General features: G+C 36.3%; 1 long non-coding RNA gene across 1 annotated transcript in view; it reads left to right on the forward strand.

The window, feature by feature from the left end:
- Positions 1 to 17,554, forward strand: part of LOC108445737 — a 21,058-nt gene extending 3,504 nt beyond the window's left edge. Inside the window, exons 2-3 of the long non-coding RNA XR_001860693.1 lie at positions 4,701 to 4,703; positions 17,544 to 17,554. This is a non-coding gene — a long non-coding RNA (uncharacterized LOC108445737). The remainder of the gene's footprint in view (positions 1 to 4,700; positions 4,704 to 17,543) is intronic.
- The last annotated feature ends 251 nt before the right edge of the window (positions 17,555 to 17,805 follow it).

The raw sequence follows: 17,805 nt of genomic DNA on the forward strand, positions 1-17,805 counted from the left end.
CTCGTTCCCTCATGAGGAAGGTGCAGACTGTGATGAGGTCTCCCCTCAGTCTCCTCTTCTCCACGCTGAACAGACCAAGTGACCTCAGCTGCTCCTCATATGACTTCATCATCCTCATGGTCCTCCTTTGTAAATTCTTTAATAGCTTAATGTCCTTCTTACGTTGTGATGCCCAAAACTGTCTCCAGGGCTCGAGGTGAGGCTGCCCCAGTGCAGAGCAGAGCGGGACAATCCCTTCCATTGCCTGGCTGGTGATGCTGAGTGTAATGTCCCCCAGGACATGCTTGGGCTCTTCTGCCAGGGCACTGCTGACTCACATTCAACTTGCCATCAACCAGGACACTCAGTTTCTTAGTGCAGGGGTTGCTCTCCAGCTTCTCATTCTCCTGTCTGTACATCCAGAGTGGAAATATATTGAAGGAGTGAGATTCATGTGAGTAAAAGTGCTTGTAGAATGAATTTATGTGGTGGGCTACCATTTCAGACAGCACGTGCCTGCTCTTTTTTAGGTCTGTGTAAATGAAAATACTCTAAAACATGGACATTTTTTGAGAAACTAGAGTGCCTCAAAAAACACTAGGGGAAAAAATTAATACAAAACCAAAAGCATAACAGAGAAAGAATTATAATTAAGAAAGAACTTAATTATCCTAATTATCCTTAATTTTGAACAGTTATATGGAAGAAGATAGCCATGAGGAAGTGCTGTGTGATGGACAGTGAAAACTCAAAATTCACTGTTAAAAGAGGTTCACTTTTTCTGTGCCATGCAGTTACATGACGAAAGACACTGCATTTGGTATTTGGACTCCAAATGAAAAGCTCTCTTCATTTTAGAAAAAAAGAGCTCACTTCAAAACCATGATTAATCAAAATCACATCCAGAAGTTCTGGATCCAGACTCTGGGAATATAAGGTGGGAAGTATTTTGTTTAGGCTTTTCTGGTTTTAAGGAGAACACGTAACAATTATAAAGACTTAACCACATTGCTGATTGACACCATAACTGCTGTACTAAATCTTTACAAATATCACTATATCTAAGATAACATTTTTTCTTGATTGTTTCCTGGCAAGTGTTGGAGGCTTCATAAAGTTTTTATAAACTACATTAATGTTTGCTAAGGTATTCAGTCACAGTAGATGTTATGATTTAATTTCCTAGAGAGTTTGTGCACTGCTTCATTCCTCTTCCTTTTTCTTATGTTTATTTGCTTTTCCTCCTCCCAGTCCTATCCGTTGGTCACACTGTGGCTTCACCCTAAGAAAACTTTCTTCATGGAGTTTTACCTCAATTCCAGTTGGAAATTCTTTTACACTGTAATATTTGTATCTGTGGAAACGATTCCACAAGCTTTTGTAATACTAATTTAAACTTCAAAAAGAGAAGCACTCATCACAGACACAGCCCTTCGTCTTCGATTTTGGAGTATCATACTGAAAATGACTTTTTCAAATGTAAACCTAATGTAATTCTTCTTCTATGCTGAAAGAAAGTGATAAGTTGATGAATATATAAATTCATGTGCATGCAGACACATTCTCATACTAAATCACTACTATTTCACTGTCAATCTAAATTAGGACACCTGGCATTAAAGTTAGGTGACCTTGTTTGCACTTTCTTATAGCATTAGAAATGGCAGATGCAGTATTATTAGCATACAGAACTAATCTGTTCTCTCAAATGTCCATGATGAAAGTAGGAAAGCCATATTTAAATTAAAAAAATAGCAGAAAAGATAGACTGTGTCTTTTGCTAAAGATGTAAAAAAAAAAACTTGTAATTTTCATTATGATAATGACAGCTCAAGTTCTGTTGTGGGTTTTTTGGTGTGGATTTTAGGGGTTTTTTTTGCTAAATATATTTACAAGCTTTGTCATTTGAATTACCACCTGAATTAGGCCTTCATAGGAAAAATAGCCTATTAACAAATTGAGAGGAGCATTCATAGGCCGTTCACTCAACTACCTTTTGGCATGAGATGATTTTTAACTTAAAAATATTTAGAGCTCTTTTGTGGATTTTTTCATCCATTTTATTGGAAGAAGACTTAATATAAACAACTACATTCTTTATGTAACATACCACAAAACCTAGAAGCTGCTGTATTAAAAATAATACAATAAGATGAAGCGTAAATATATGATATGGTTACTAGTACAAGAAACCACACTTCCAGTATAACATATAAAAAGCACTTAAGGTATTCAGTCCAGAAATTTCAGTTTTAAAAAATGACTAAATTAGTATGGTGAGAAACTTCTGCACAATTTAAAGGCAACTTTGCCCCCTGGAATAGCATCTGGCACAACTTTAGATGAGTTTGAATGCCTTCTGATTAAAGATTTCCTGAACCATGTGCTGTCCATCTCTTCCAACTTTGTGTGCTAATACATCCCCATTTCTCAGTATCATTTTTTCTCATCTGCCCTTCTAAAGGGCAAGATCACTCTACATCAATATTCTAGTGTATAGTCATTGAAACAATGTAAAATTTCATTACAAGACTTCTGATAATTTATTAATTAACAGAACTATTTTATAATCATTAAATGAATGCTTATGTAACTACATTCATTTGAGGATTGTCCTTAGAAGTATTTGTTTGTTACTGAGAAATAATTAAGTAAGACCAAGGAGATTGTAATTAACATTAGGGAAGTTACTAAGCAGAATATGACAGCAGAGCACATCCTCTGGAGAGCAGAAATCAGCTGCAAACAATATATGATCCTGATGCATGAAAACAAAGAAATTTTTGTTTTAGTTAGGTTTTTTTCTGAACTTTAATGGTTAAAACCATCAGCTGGGACCAAATATCCCTCCTAGCAGATTCTCTTAGGGGAAAATGCTTTGATTCTAAGTTGCTTAAAATCAAATGTAAATAAAATAAAAGTAGTGAATGTAGCAAAAGATTAACAAGGCATGGCAATATATATGAATTACCTGCTCATTAAAAGATACAGAAAAGTAGGTTGAGAAGTGAGGAGAATGTCTAGTATGAAAATTTGGTTTATGAAAGGGACTTAATTGCCATGGAAGAAATAATGTGTTTAATGAAACATCTGGTCTCAGGACGTCATGGGAAGCAACTTTCTTTTTTTAAAATGAGGCTATAGGTAGGCATAAAGGATATTGCTTTTGCTTTGTAAGCATAAAGGAGCCTTCAGAAGGTTTTGATGAACTCTCTCCTAAGCAAAAAGGACAAAACAAAAAAAGGCATATAGGGAGGAGAGTTTAGATTATGAGCAGTACTCTACCAAAAGTGAGGCTGTGAACTTATTGGAAAAAAGTCATGAGGACCATACACATTTTCTAAAGCCACTGACAGTTATAAGGTCACAGGATCTCTATGAGAATGGAAGATATATATGTACATTCGATAACTCAATACTGTTATCAATAAAAGTACATAAAATATAAAATACAACTTTTCAGGATAAACTTCCCTCTATTGTATGATACTTAAATATTTGAAAAACTTGGTACTTGTCTCTTGCATTGAAGATGTTAAATAGGCCACAACTTCCATGATTTTATAAGTTCCATGTAACAACTTAAAAACTATAGACAGAAAAATTTGGATTTGTTGAATAAAAATAATTATAGAGAAATAACTATGATGGTCCAGACCTCTCTATCAAAAGTTTTGAAGAAAACCAGAGACTTGTGAACAAATAACTTCTAAGGAAAAAAAGTTAAAACAGATGTTTAACTTATTTTCTGTTCATTTCTTTTCTATTTGCTTCTTACCAAGATATGTGTTCAGTATTGCTGTCTGGTTGCTTTAGACATCTGTGTATTTGGTTGTTTTACTTTGCCACAGTCTGGCAAAATTCAGCCTGTCTAATAGCCCTTCAAGCTCAAAAGAAATAGTTTGTCAGACTTTAATGTGAGTTACCTCAGAGGATGTGTCATCCCACTACCATCCCCTGTACTGGTCCTCATTCATTATTGTAAAATTCAGAATCTACAGCCCTAAATTACTTAGTAAAAATGATTGTGGCTCTTTGTCCCTGTATTCAGGGAACTGACAGTCATACAGCACAGCATATGGCAATATACACTGCTGTATAATTTTCTAGGTTGTGACAATGTCTTTGTTAAGGGTCTGATGTATATCCTGTCCAGGTGAGAAGGGAAGTGAGAGAAATGCTTTGGTGAGCACCTGGCATCCAGCCCAAGTGGACACCTGGCATCCAGGTTAACAAACTGTTAACTCCGCAACACCATTAAGCGATATCCACTAAGTCCCACATCGTCAGGCTTTTTTGAACACTGTCAGGGATGCCAGTTCCACCAATTCACTCAGCAGCCAGTTCCAATCCCTGACCAGCCTTTCAGTCAAACCATTTTCCCTAATATCTAATCTAAACCTCCCCTCGTGCAATTTAAGGCCATTTCCTCTTTTTCTGTAACTGGTTGCCTGGAAGAAGAGACCAACACCTCCCTGGCTACAACCTCCTCTCAGGCAGTTGAAGAGAGCAGTAAGGTCACCCCTGAGCCTCCTTTTCTTCCGGCTAAACACCCCCGGCTTCTTCAGCTGCTCCTCATCATACTTGTGCTCCAGACCCTTCCCTAGCTCTGTTGTCCTTATTTGGACTCATTCCAGCACCTCGATGCCTTTCTTGTCATGAGAGGCCCAAAACTGAACCCAGCAGCTGAGGAGTGACCTCATCAGTGCCAGCACAGGGAGACAGTCACTGCCATGGTCCTCCTGGCCACCCTATTGCTGATCCAAGCCAGGATGCTCTTGTTCTTCTTGGCCACCTGGGCACAGCTGGCTCATGGTCAGCTGGCATTGACCAGCACCTCCAGGTCCTTTTCCACCAGGCAGCTTTCCAGCCACTCTGCCTCAGCCTCTAATAGTGCATGGGGTTGTTGTGATCCAAGGGAAGCATATCTCAATACCCCAAAGATAATATGAGTAAGTCATATCAGAAAATGGTAAATATATACACATTTTGGAAAGCTGAAAATAAGACTATGTAAAAGATTATGCTGTAAATATGTAAAGATTATATAAATAATGTAAAGATTATACTTTGGTGTGCCATGACACTATAGGAACTGTGGAAGAATTAATGGTGTAGCAGAATCCTTTCTAAAACTACTTTACATTAAATACATGAAAAATTCTTTCCATTCAGTGTTCTCTAGTCAATGAATTCTTCCCTGTTGCATTTTTAAATGGAAGGGGGCAAAATATGTTCTGGACATAGTGATATTCATTTGTCTCTATTGTGTCATTCTAATCTCTTTCTTTTAGATGAGGAACTTATATAATTCAGCAGCAATCACAGCTCACTTTATAACACAGGTTTTACACAAAAAGGCTTTACAATTGTTGTTTGATCTAAAGGGTAGAAAGACAGTGTGGTCTAAAGAGAGAAAGGAATAAATCTTTGAACAACATAAAAGAACAAATAAGAAGAAAGTGGCAGATCATGGAAATTTGCACTTCTACCTGTCTAGACAAGACCCATAGAGGGGAAAGTCATGGAAAATGTAAACTGCTGCTGCTGTAATTCCTTTAATAGAAATTTTTCTAATGTCCAACAGCTCGAAGAACAGGGATAAGTGGAGTATGATAATGACAGGAAAAAAGGGAAATACAACATCAAAACCCAAAATACTAGGAATGAAATAGGGGATTTTGTGAGAAAAGAACAACAAATATTTACCACAGCATGGAATACAGTTTTAAAAGACTGTCTCTGAGAGCATGCCGCTGAATGGATTTCAAGTTTGTAAGTAAATGAACTCATTTTGAAAAGTTGAAGTAGACTCTGAAGTCTCAGTTAATCCTAAACTCGTTATCACCTACTTGTATGTAGGTATAACTACATACCATATATTTACAAAATATAGAAGGATTAATAAAAAAATTGAGATCTCTAACTACCAAAAATAATAAAGCTGCCCTTATTTAGACATCTTTAGCAAAAGAGCTCCTCCGTATTGACTGAAACCATGGTATTTAGGCTATAAATTAAACTACTGCATTAAGGTATCACACATAAGCTTATCTATACCTTAATAGGCATTTACCTATTCTGTGATTTACTCAGTTCTTGAAACACTAAAAAAACAATGCAATTTTTAATCAAGTAGGGATATACCTTACTAGTAGAATGACAATCATACCTCAGTGCTTGTTTCAACTGAGTAACTAACCTGTATAGCATTCTTTTATTTCACTATAGAGTCAGAAAGTCATGACACAGGTACATCTTTGATGTTTATCACTGGCATAATATTTCTCTTGTTTAATTGCATTCTTCTAAAAGACTTTCTGTCAACCTAAATCATTCTGAGATAAAGGCAGTATTCTAACTCTTGTCTTATATGCATTAAACAACATAGATATGTGTATTCTTAAGCTCCAGTAAAATGGTTTTTTATATCACAGCTGGTATGTTTTCTATGTAAAAACATCATAGTGACATGGTAATAAAATGAAACATGGCAGTAGCAAATGCAAGCAGTGACTTCAATATTGGTCAATGTTCCGTTGGTAATAAGACAGTTGGGCACACCAGTAATTTTCTAATAATGGCACATTTGTGCTCAACTCCTTAATTAAGTTAAATGATGCTCGTATAATAATGATCTTTAAAGTGCATGTGACATTTGTTAATTTTTTTTAAAGTAATGGTTAAACAGATGATTAGTATAGCAAGCAAATTCCTTAGAAAAAGGTAATATAATTTAATCAATGGAGTTCTGATTTTTTTTTACTCCTTGATAAGAGATATGAGGGAAATAGCTGCAAAGTGCCAGATAAATTCATACATAATGCATTTGAAGCACCAATCTTATTGCTGATGTACATAAGGATAGGAAGGGTTTCTTAGGAAGTAGATCACTGTCTGAAGGATCAAGAAACCTATATTTGAAGTGACTCAATGCTGCTGCTGACCTGCTTTGCAATTTGAAAGTCACTTTCTTTCTCTTCCCTTCAGTATCTCTTGTCACTTGGGCAAGCTTCAGCTGCCTAAGTAAAAGTCATTTGAGACTCCCTAGAGTACTTCTCTTGGCTTCCAAAAGGACAGGTTTATGACAAGATTTGAGTAAATTCTGCCAGCTTCATGCTAATATCTTAGATGTACCAATATGTCTTAATGGCATCTGTGTTAAGACAACAGCAATAAGCCTTAGTTTTGTTTGAGAATCCTGTGTTCTTCTACAGCAATATGTTTACATGACATACCAGAACATATTCAGTAGTTGCTCTGGCAAGAAATAATAAGAATCATAACAATAGGCTTTCAGTAAATTAGAAGTGATTTGGTGTGATAAAAATTTGTCTAGTTTCCTCTTACCTGCTAATAATATCCTGCAGTCAGAGATCTATATCCAAGGGAAGGGCCATTAAGTCTCAGAAAGTATTAATTATTTTAGTAATGAAGTGGCAGAAAACAACTAACTTCCAGAAATCAAAAATTTTTGCTCTAGTGGTTTGACAGAAGAGAAGGAGCTGGGATTTTGTCTTTTTTTCTGGTGATCAATATGTTTCACGAAATAAAATTAGAAAAAAATCTTTACACAGACAATTTTAAAATAAGACTTACTGGAAAATTTCTTTTTGAAAACAGACATTTTCTTTTTAAATAGACATTTTGCCATGTTCCTCACCAGGACCTCATTATTATGATTACATATGATTGCTCATTTTACCTTAGGACAGTATTACACGCATAAATTGTTGGTCCTTTTATTAAGCTTAAAATATCAGCTTTCTCTCACTGTGAGTTTTGAAGAAACCCCCTTTTTTCACCTCCCCATATTGATTCTCCTCTATCCAAAGCCATTAATATTTTCATCCAAAGAATTTATAGCAGAAGGAAAATACTGTGTATCAATATAGACATGCTTCTTTTTTCTTGCAGATCATGTATGTGGCCTTTAAGCTTGGGAGAATCACAAAGCATAGCTGAACAGTTCTGTTAGCTTCAAGTTATACAAGGTGATGCTTCTGCTCTGGGAAAAGGCACAGAGGCACATCTAGGAACATTTTATGTATCACTAAGATATTTTTAACTGGGTATTTTAAAAATTTAAATTTTTAACTTTTTAATTATTTTGAATGTACATACTACCTTTCTGTTCAGGATTCGGTATTACTTAGACAACCTTCAGGGGAAATATTTAAAAAAATATTTCATTCTGACAGTATGCAAAGACAGACCCAATGATCCTTCCCAAAGTATTTAGAAGTGTTTTCTTTGTAAAAGAAAGTATTCCAGAGGATCAGATCACAGTTGCATTTTCTTATTCCTTATCTCTGAGTTGTGACCTCAAGAAAATACAGAATAAACCCAAAATCTTTCAGTACTGAGGCACTTGAATATTATCTGTATCAGGGATATTGTATTATCTCAAACTACTTTAAAGGCAGTTAATCAGCTGACTTACTTGATTTTGGAAAGTGTAGTCATCGGCTTTTTTCTGTAAGTCTGTCACTTGAGATTTGACTACATATTTTACCTATGTTACTCTTTAAAGTTGCTAAGCATATAGATTTAATTTGTTTTTATGTAAAATAGTGTACACCTGTTTATTCACAGAACTCTGTACCCTATATATTGCATATTGCCTTGTTCGTTGGTATACAGTGTTTTATCTTACCAGAATATCTGTCTCAGGGTCCAACAACCATCACAATGTGAATCTTTATTCCTCCTCTGTATCTTAGATAGGTAAATTTGCTTTTGTAGAATATCTTAGGAAGGCAAAAATTATTGCATCCAATTATTAATGTGGACACTGGTAGAAACTACAGTACCAAGAACCTCTAAACTGCATCTGTTTCAAGGTCCTTTCTGCATTTATTTAAGAAAAACAATTTACTTATACACTAAGCTTCAAGAAGGTTTTCAAGATGATGTACTGATATCAGATTTTGGTGGAGGAAGATAAACAATATAGGCAGAATCTCTATAAGGGCCCCCAACTCATGTTCTTGATATTGGCTGTGGATATTGAAGGAGGTACATTCCTTTCCATATTGTAGTGACTTACATAGTTAATAGGCTGGAACAACAGCTGGGATAGTTTTAATTTTTTCCTTTAGGTTCTGAACTTACAAAAGTGGAAAGCCAATTTTAATTTTTTTTTTGCATTGTTGTTTAAGTTATGTCATAAAAAAACTGGCAAATGTCCCATAAGGGCATGAAAGCATTAAGTGATTAGGATCACAAAGAGTTGATGGTAATAGTAGGGAATGAGGAAAATAACCAGCTAAATTGGAAAACAAAGAATACAGGGATGTCAATTGGAGCTGGAGAAGAAAAATCCTTTTAACTGGAAATCATGATCATTACTATTTGACTCTGTTCATCAGAAGCAAGAAAGAGCACCTGCATTTTTAGATTCTTCTAATATAAGCAGATTTCTTACTGCTGTAGAATTCTCAGTGATAATTCTGTACAGTGGGAGAAAACTGGTAAAGATATTTCTACTTTAGGAAGTATCCAAAAAAGCTTAAGAGGACTGCCTGTCAGTCACAGAAAGATGAGAAGGAAACAGTCAGTGACTAAAGAGATTCATTAAGAGTACATCCTGTCACATCACTCTTACAAAAGAGGTGGCAAAGTGAAACCATGGTTAAAGAAATACAAAATTGTATGCAACCATTTTCTTATTAAAAATTTTTAATAGGCCACTGTTAAAATAGAAAAATATACTAAGCAGGAGTCACAGAATAACAGAATGGTTGAGGTTGGAAGGGATTTCTGGACCCCTGGAGGTCATATGATGCACCTCTACTAATGCACAGCCACCTCCAGGTAGTTGCTCAGAATGGGCTTTTTTATCCACATGGATTTTTTATATCTCCCAGGAGGAAGACACCAACACCACTCTGGGCACCCTGTGTCAGTTCTCAAGTCATGGTCACAATGAAAAATATTTCCTGACATTCAGTGGGAACTTACAGTTCTTCAGGTTGTGCCCATTGCCTCTGGGCACCATTGAAAACAGCCTGGCTCCCCCTCCTCTTTTCACCCTCCCTTCATGTATTATATATTGATAAAAATCCCTCTGTCCCTTCTCTTCTCTGGGCTGAATTGTTCCCTCTCTCTCTGTTTTTCCTAATAGGAGAGATTCATAAACATGTCTGTGTCCCTTCATTGGAATTTCTCCAGTACGTCCATGTTTCCACAGTTCTTGGGGGTCTGTCCTGAACTTTCTGTATTTCAGCAATTGTCAAATCCTTGAACAGCCTTTGGCATTTTTCAGCCACAGATTCATGTCAAACTCATGTTGCAGCTGTAATCATCCTTTGTCTGTCCACAGAAAGAAAACTGGAAATAAGTTTTCTATCTATCCCTCTAGTTCAGACTGAATAGCTAAGGGTTTGTGAAGGATCAACTATTCTTGGAAGATTATAGGTTGTTGACAGTTATCATAATAATAATAATAAAGGGATTGCTGCCATTGTCCCCATTTCTGAAGAAAAAATATGCAAGCTGCGTTAGAGTCACATATTTAGTAGAAAGAGAAGCTCCTTAGCGCATAGTGAGTATCAGATCCTTTTTTTTTTTTTTTTTTTTTGGTTTATAGTTAGGGTATTTCTCATTCAGAGGCTCTTATACATGTTTGGTGGTGAGGGAAGTGTCACAGGTTGTAATTGATAACACTATCAAAGTTTCTATAGCTGGTCAATTATGTACCTGTGTTTTCCGCATATCATGAAACATAGATTTAGAAGAAACATAAAGATTTTAGTTATAGCTAGCTGTGTTGAAATTAGTTAGAATAGGAAGGAATTTGGGCCCAGATACAGTTAATTAAAATAGTTAAGAGAGCTGGACCTGATACAGGTTTTAAGATGTTAGTAACTGATTACCAAATAACCGATGATCGGTCATTTGTACGTTTGCTTAGCTGTGCTTAGAACAAGGAATAGAAACATTGATAAGTTGGTGTAGTGAACAAGGACAATTACCAATTTCCTCCCTTGGTGGGTACCCGTTCAAAAGTCATGCAAGAGGAAACTTAAGAGGTCACTAAAGTAATTAGGATTGTTAAAGTTCAGAGAGGTGAAAAGGTCAAAATGAGGAAGATGAGTTACTTCATCTTTGTTAATGTTATGAATATACATTTGTATTTTGGATATTCATAATTTTTGTAAATAAAAAGCTTAGTGTTTCCTTGTATTGGGGCCCTGTGTCTTAGGGAGCTATCCCACGCAGTGCCAGGCAGCAAATAAAACATACACTTTCTAACTCTAAACTGTTAGAGAGTTTTTGTCTGTCTCAGTTGGATATCGATATTAGATCGATATTCATATTTTGGTAAATCAATCAAACAACTAACAACAGCATCAGGGGACTAGTAGGAACTGGAGAGTAAAGGAAAAGGACTACATTTTGGTAGAGGATGTGAATGAATTGCCTTCACTTAATTATCAATACCTAGTAGTGGTAAAATGATCCACTTGTATGTAGTTTACTTACTTGTTTAGGTAAAGCAGCATTTATATATACATGCAGTTGACATGGTTTAACCCCAGCCAGCAACTAAGCCCCACAGAGCCACTGACTTTATTCCAGTGGAATGGGAGAGAGACTCAAAAGAGTAAAAGTGAGAGAACCCATGGGTTGAGATACAGACAGTTTAATAGGTAAGCCAAAAGCAACACACACAAGCAAAGCAAGGAATTAATTGACTGCTTCCCATGGAGGGGTAGGTGTTCAGGTATTCCCAGAAGAGAAGGGCTCTCTCATGTGTGACTTGGGAAGATAAATGCTGTCCCTCCAAACATCCTCTTTCTTCCTTCTTCTCCCCCCAGCATTATATGAGGAGCATGTCATATGGTCTGGAATACGCCTTTGGTCACTTGGGGTCACCTGTCCTGGCTGTGTCCCCTCCTAACTCCTTGTGCACCCGCAGCCTGCTCACTGGTAGGGTGAGAAAGTCCTTGGCTCAGTGAAAGCCGTGCCCAGCAATAGCTAAAACATCCCTGTGTTACTAACACTGTTTCCAGCACAAATCCAAACCATAGCCAGTACTAGCCACTGTGAAGAAAATTAACTCTATAGCACCCCAAAACAGCATAGGTAGTATATTTATTCTGCATTGTATCTGTGCTGAAATTTTTGAAAGAAAATGACTGGTGCCTGCTAGCAAAGACATGAGTATTTTGATTTGATGGATCTTTAGACTGATTTCAAATCTATGCATTCTATTGTTAAGTTCTAATTAAAATTTCCCCTAAAAATGTTATTGGGCTACTGATCTCTAACAGAACTAAGTATGAAAATGATTTTATTGAACGTGGAAGGCTTTTGGTTCTGTTTGTTTTGACTTCCTTTTATGAGTCAGGATTACCTACAGTCCCTTGAAAAGTCTTTATGTAAAAACAGGGAAGTAAATAATATTAAAATAGCAACCAAACAGAAACCTATAAGCTCAATGAAAAAATGTGAACTTGGGATGTGGAAACCCTAAATACACTCAGATGAAAACACTTACGTTGATATAAACTGGAGCTGCCAGAAAAAGACAATGAATTATCTGAAGTTGATATAAAGTTAAAAATCAAGATTCTTTGTCTAAAAAATGCGAGATTGGATTTTAACCATTCCTAAAAAAATGTTCTGAATGTGTCAGCAGGTACTAAATTGAGTGTAAGCCTTTCCCAGAAATTTCAGTGCTGTTGAAATTTGTATGTTTTTCTGGAAAGTTTTAGTTTTGACATCTTGTAGCAATACTAATAATCAGCTTGTATAATTATTGACACCACTGGTAAATTATCCTTATTTCATGAAGGCTATGACTTCATCTGTGTGATCACTGATATGAAAATGTTGCACTTAAATACTACAAATGAATCTCGTGTTTTCTGCATAGATGAAATTATATTAGTCTAACTTGCAATTCAGTTGCACTGGTTTGTAAATGGTGATGCCATGTGCAAAGACAGTAGATTAAGAGATTATACACATTTGTTTAAGATTACCTCATCCTCTTATTCTGGAGTATTATACTGAGATAAAATGACAGATTTTTTTGTTTAACTTTGGAGGCAAAATTAAGAATTTTCAATACTAATTAATTTTAGAAAACTAAAAATAAATATCATGCTAAGGTTGGATTAAGTTTGATAGGGTTTTTTTTCTATTCTTTAGATAAAGAAGAATAGTGTAAGAACTTTACAATGAAGCATCAAAACTATTTGATCTTATTAGAGAGCTTTTTTTTGCTAAGTACTTTGCAATTGACAAGATAAGGAATTCAGAATAGGGTTTGTGACTCATGCATTTTGTTTCTTGAGCATAAGAAAAAAGGTATAATATGAGCAGATCAAAAGAAATATTACATTGTTGTCTTGTTACTCCTGTGAAAAGATGGTTCTTTAGCCCCAATAATGGATGAAATTGTTCAGCACAAAATGCCCACAGTCACAGCTCTTAGAGGAAGATACAACATATTCTAGGCTATGCACAAATTTTAAAGGAGTAAATTACTTAGTTGCAGTACTGAATGCAGTTGAGCACTAAAAACTAAAGCAATAAGAACTAGAAACCTGGGAAGAAACAGAATTCCTCAAAATAACAAGAGACATGCAAGCTCTTCATATGTCTAGCTTCTCTAACTATGTAGATATCACTCTACAACTCCACAATCAGTGTTTAGTAGGATACAATGAAGTGGGAAAAAAAATGTGGTGAATCAATTAACTGCTCGTTTTCCTCCTTCTGTAATTAAAAATACTGCTTATTAATTAAAAATTTTAGAGCACTACTAAGAAAAAGTTGGACATTGCAGCAGTTATCAAATTTTATTTTAAAACTAACAAAAAATTGATTAAAAATTCAATTGATTGAGAATTCAATTTATTAAAAAAAAGTAAGCATGCTTAGGAGATATTATTTTGTTTAACTTTCATCTCCTCTAGCATCACTGCTTATTAATAGAAGAATTACAACCACCATGTTGCCTTTCACTTCATTTCAATGTAAAATATTTGCAAATATTTATAGCTAGGATGTATAGAACATTGAAAAGATGTTTTGCCTTAAGGGGATGTCAGTCTTTGAGGAGGTGTCATGAGTTAGCATAGCTACAGAAGTGATTCTCTTGCAAAGAGGTGCTTACAGCTTCCTCTATGACCTGCAGAACCTATCAACTGGCCAGTTTGAATATTGGCAACTTTTTGGGCCACTTAAGAAGCTTGACACGCCTCTGTGACCCACATTTAAGAATGAACAGAGCCTGGGAAAGCTCCCTTGCCTTCTGGCTTTTGGACAGGTAACGTGGGGGGCCTGCAGGCGGCCCAGCGGGGCCGGGCCGGGCCATGCACGGCACAGTCGGGTCAGCCGTGGCGTGGCCCTGTTCCATCTGCCACCCCCCACAGCCCTGCTCCGTTCAGGCAGCCCCTGGTGTGGCCTGGGCTCGTCTGAGACTGCTGCCCTGCTGCCCGGCAAAGATCATGCGACCAACAGCGATAAGCTAACTCCAGCTGCAAGGCCCTGGTGAGATTAACCCTTTTAGTGCTGTAAGTTTCCTCCAGAACAGATGAAGCCTGCAGACATTAATCCTCTTCCGAGTCTGAGGAAGAGGGAAGGTGAAGAAAAGGCCATAGAGACACCAAAGTCAGTAAAGAAGGAAGAGATGAAAAAAAACTGAGGGAGGAAAAAGAGGAGATGCTTCATGCCTAGAAGCTGAAATTCTGTTGTAAAGCTATGGTGATGATGGACTATGATATATCAGAGTACCTGCTGTAATTTCATGAAGGCATGGGGGTTGGAGTGTTCAAACTGTACTTGTGAGCCAAAGCACCTGTGCTGAAATAAGCAAATGCTGACGCAGCTGTAATTTCATGAGAAGTTTGAACAGGGAGAGATGGAAGTGATGAGGACTTTTGCTCCAAATCGGAAGGAGAATACCTCTGTTCCTAGAAATGCTCCCAGGTATAGTCCTAGAGATGAAGATGATGAGGACCCTTTTGCTCCCAGGGAAGGGGGAGGGCCTCTATTCCTAGAGATGAAGATGCTCCCAGAGATGGGTGAAGAGAACCTTTGTTTTTGAACAGCTCGACCTTAAAATTGCACCCCAGTAGCACAAGATTTTACCCTTGGAAGCAGTTGTGGGGAAAGCTGTAAGTTGGGGGAAGGGACTCTCACATGCGAGCAGAGAACCAACCTGAGTGGCTGTCTCATTGTGATACTGAAGCCATGAGAGAATTTCTTGTGGAGATGTCTCCATAGCCTGAACAAGAGAGACTCCTCTTCCTAAATGAACTGAACAAGGTTATTATGGAAGTGGTAAACAGACTGAACATCTTAAGGGCTGTCTTTTTACATTGTCAGTGGGAGAAGGGAGAAAGGTGGGGGGAGGAGAAGTGTTCTGAAGGTGTGGTATGATTTTTTTTTCCTTCCTTTTAGGTCTGTTAATAAATTTCTTTATATTCTTTTAAGTTTTGTGCCTGCTTTACTTTCTCCTAATTCTTATCTCACAAAGGTAAATAAGTAAGTAATGAGTATTTTGGACCAAATCACTACAGGAGGTATCTACAACAGACAGATGGCTAAATAATGAATCTAACAAGGCATCAGGTATTTGCTTGAATTTTGTTAATCATTCTTAACCATTTAAGTATAGCATGCATTGTGTATTTGATTTGTCACTTTTTAATGGGACCATTTAAATTTGCTTTACAAAATTTCCATTACTAATAGTTATATGCAAAAATCTGATAAAATACCACTAAATCATTGGGCTACATTTTTGTCATCTATCTACTAATTAACAACATCTAACAATTAAAAAGTTCCATCATCTGTTGTATATCTCTCTATCTACTGCTGTTTGTGATAGAAATGGTTAACACCAACATGATGTGGCTGAGGTGAGAAGTAATTTGAACAAGAAAATTTGCACAAATGTACTTCAGGCTTGATTTGGCTGCTGGAATTCTAATCTACATGTTAATAAGAGATGGCTAAATGATAGCAAGTACTTCAGCTAAGGGAGATCTTAGTAAAGGTAAGGAACACGTATCTGGGTGGCATTTATTAAGGCTGTGCAGAGAAAAGGAGAAAAGCTGTAATTCTGGGAAATAGAGTATTAAAATTGGTCTGGTTCTGTAATTTTAGTTTTGGAAAGATAATAATGTAAAAACTTTCAATGTTTCAGTTCCCTAACTTCCCAAATTAAGAAGCTGAATTCTTAATAATAAAGAGTAGGAATAACACTAAAATAGATATTTTAGGTTGAAGTAAAATTTTTTCTGCCTCTTGACCAAGAAGGACTGACTTTTTGTAATATTTTCATTTATTTTTATATATGTGCATTTAATTTAATTAAATTTGGACTGAAATAAGAATTTTCTAGAAATATGAAAGGAAAAATCTACCAGTCATGAAGTCAAGAATTCAACAATTTTCATTCAAAGCATTTGTTAAAATTAAGACCTATTTATGCAGTTAAATTTTCACACATCTGACAATGTTTTGCAATTTTTGCAAAGTACTGTGAAAATTAATATTTCGGAAAAAAATAAGAAAGAATCACCTATATTGTACCTCAGTATTTCAGGTGCACAGTCTGACTTGTGTCACATGAGAATACAGACATATTTGTTCTTCCCCATTCTTGTGATGTGAAGCAAAACATACCTGATCTATCATGTTGCCAATACTATGATGTGCTATTTTCATTAATTATTCTACATGAACCATTCACAAATACACACACACTGATTTAGGAATAGAATGAAGGATTTTCTGTTCAGTTAAATTCATAATGTGAATTGATATGTTAAGAATAATGTAATTGAAAGTCATGAAGCACTGGCAATCCAATGAACTCAAAACCTGTTACCACCTGTGTTCACCACAATGATGAACACATATCACTTCTCTTCATCTACAATTGCAACGTTTTAAGGTTCAGTAATTTCCATAATTTCTCAGACACTACTCTTACATGCCACCTGAGTAAATCAGGGGACATTTGGGTTTCACTCCAAGTTTTGCTATGAGTATAACTAAAAAAAATTAAATTCATCTCCCACAGTTTCCCTGCTGCTCTGACCTCTTTGCCTTCAGCTTTCTGACATGTTTCCACAAAAGAGACACATGTACTATTAGTATGCTGAAAAGGAGTTGTATTAAGCCTGAAGTCTGGTGGTCCTCTGAATTTTGCAAAGAGCTGTGCTCTAGTTAGCTAGGAAATGTATATTTTGTTATTTTAGCTGGTTTTGGTTTAAATCTGTGTTTAGTTTAGCTTCAGAAGAACAAGATAAAGTACGCTGAGAAAATTAAGGAGTATCCTCGCTGCACCTGTATGGAGTTACTCCATAGACCTACACACCCCAGAAAACTCAATCAATGGTGATTGTTTAGCTAGAACAGCAAATTTAATAAAGTGTTGTTTACCTAGATAAGCTTTGAGTTATCCTTTAATCAAAGATAGATAGAATGTCATAATAGTAATTAAAGCCATAAGATAGAAAAATTGCAACTCAGCAGAACTGGACCAAGCACGTGCTAGAAGTTGCCAGCTTGAAAGTTCATCTAGAGGACAGGAAGCACTGACTGCCGCCCCCGAAATTATGTCAATAGTAGGACCCTAAGTGGCAGTCTTACTCCACCAAAAAACAGCAAGACAAAATTAGAGAAAGCATTTATGATATGATGAACTGGGGCTGGACTGGGGAGATGGTTATGGATATCTTGAAAGTTGCAATGCATATAAAGTCCTGGAAGTCTTTGTTTTGTTGGACATGTTTATGGTGAATAAATTCCCAGTATGTCCCCAGCATTGGCCAAGAGCTGAATAAGGGAATG

The sequence above is a fragment of the Corvus brachyrhynchos genome, unplaced genomic scaffold (assembly GCF_000691975.1).
Source record: "Corvus brachyrhynchos isolate BGI_N302 unplaced genomic scaffold, ASM69197v1 scaffold33, whole genome shotgun sequence".
Taxonomy (NCBI): domain Eukaryota; kingdom Metazoa; phylum Chordata; class Aves; order Passeriformes; family Corvidae; genus Corvus; species Corvus brachyrhynchos.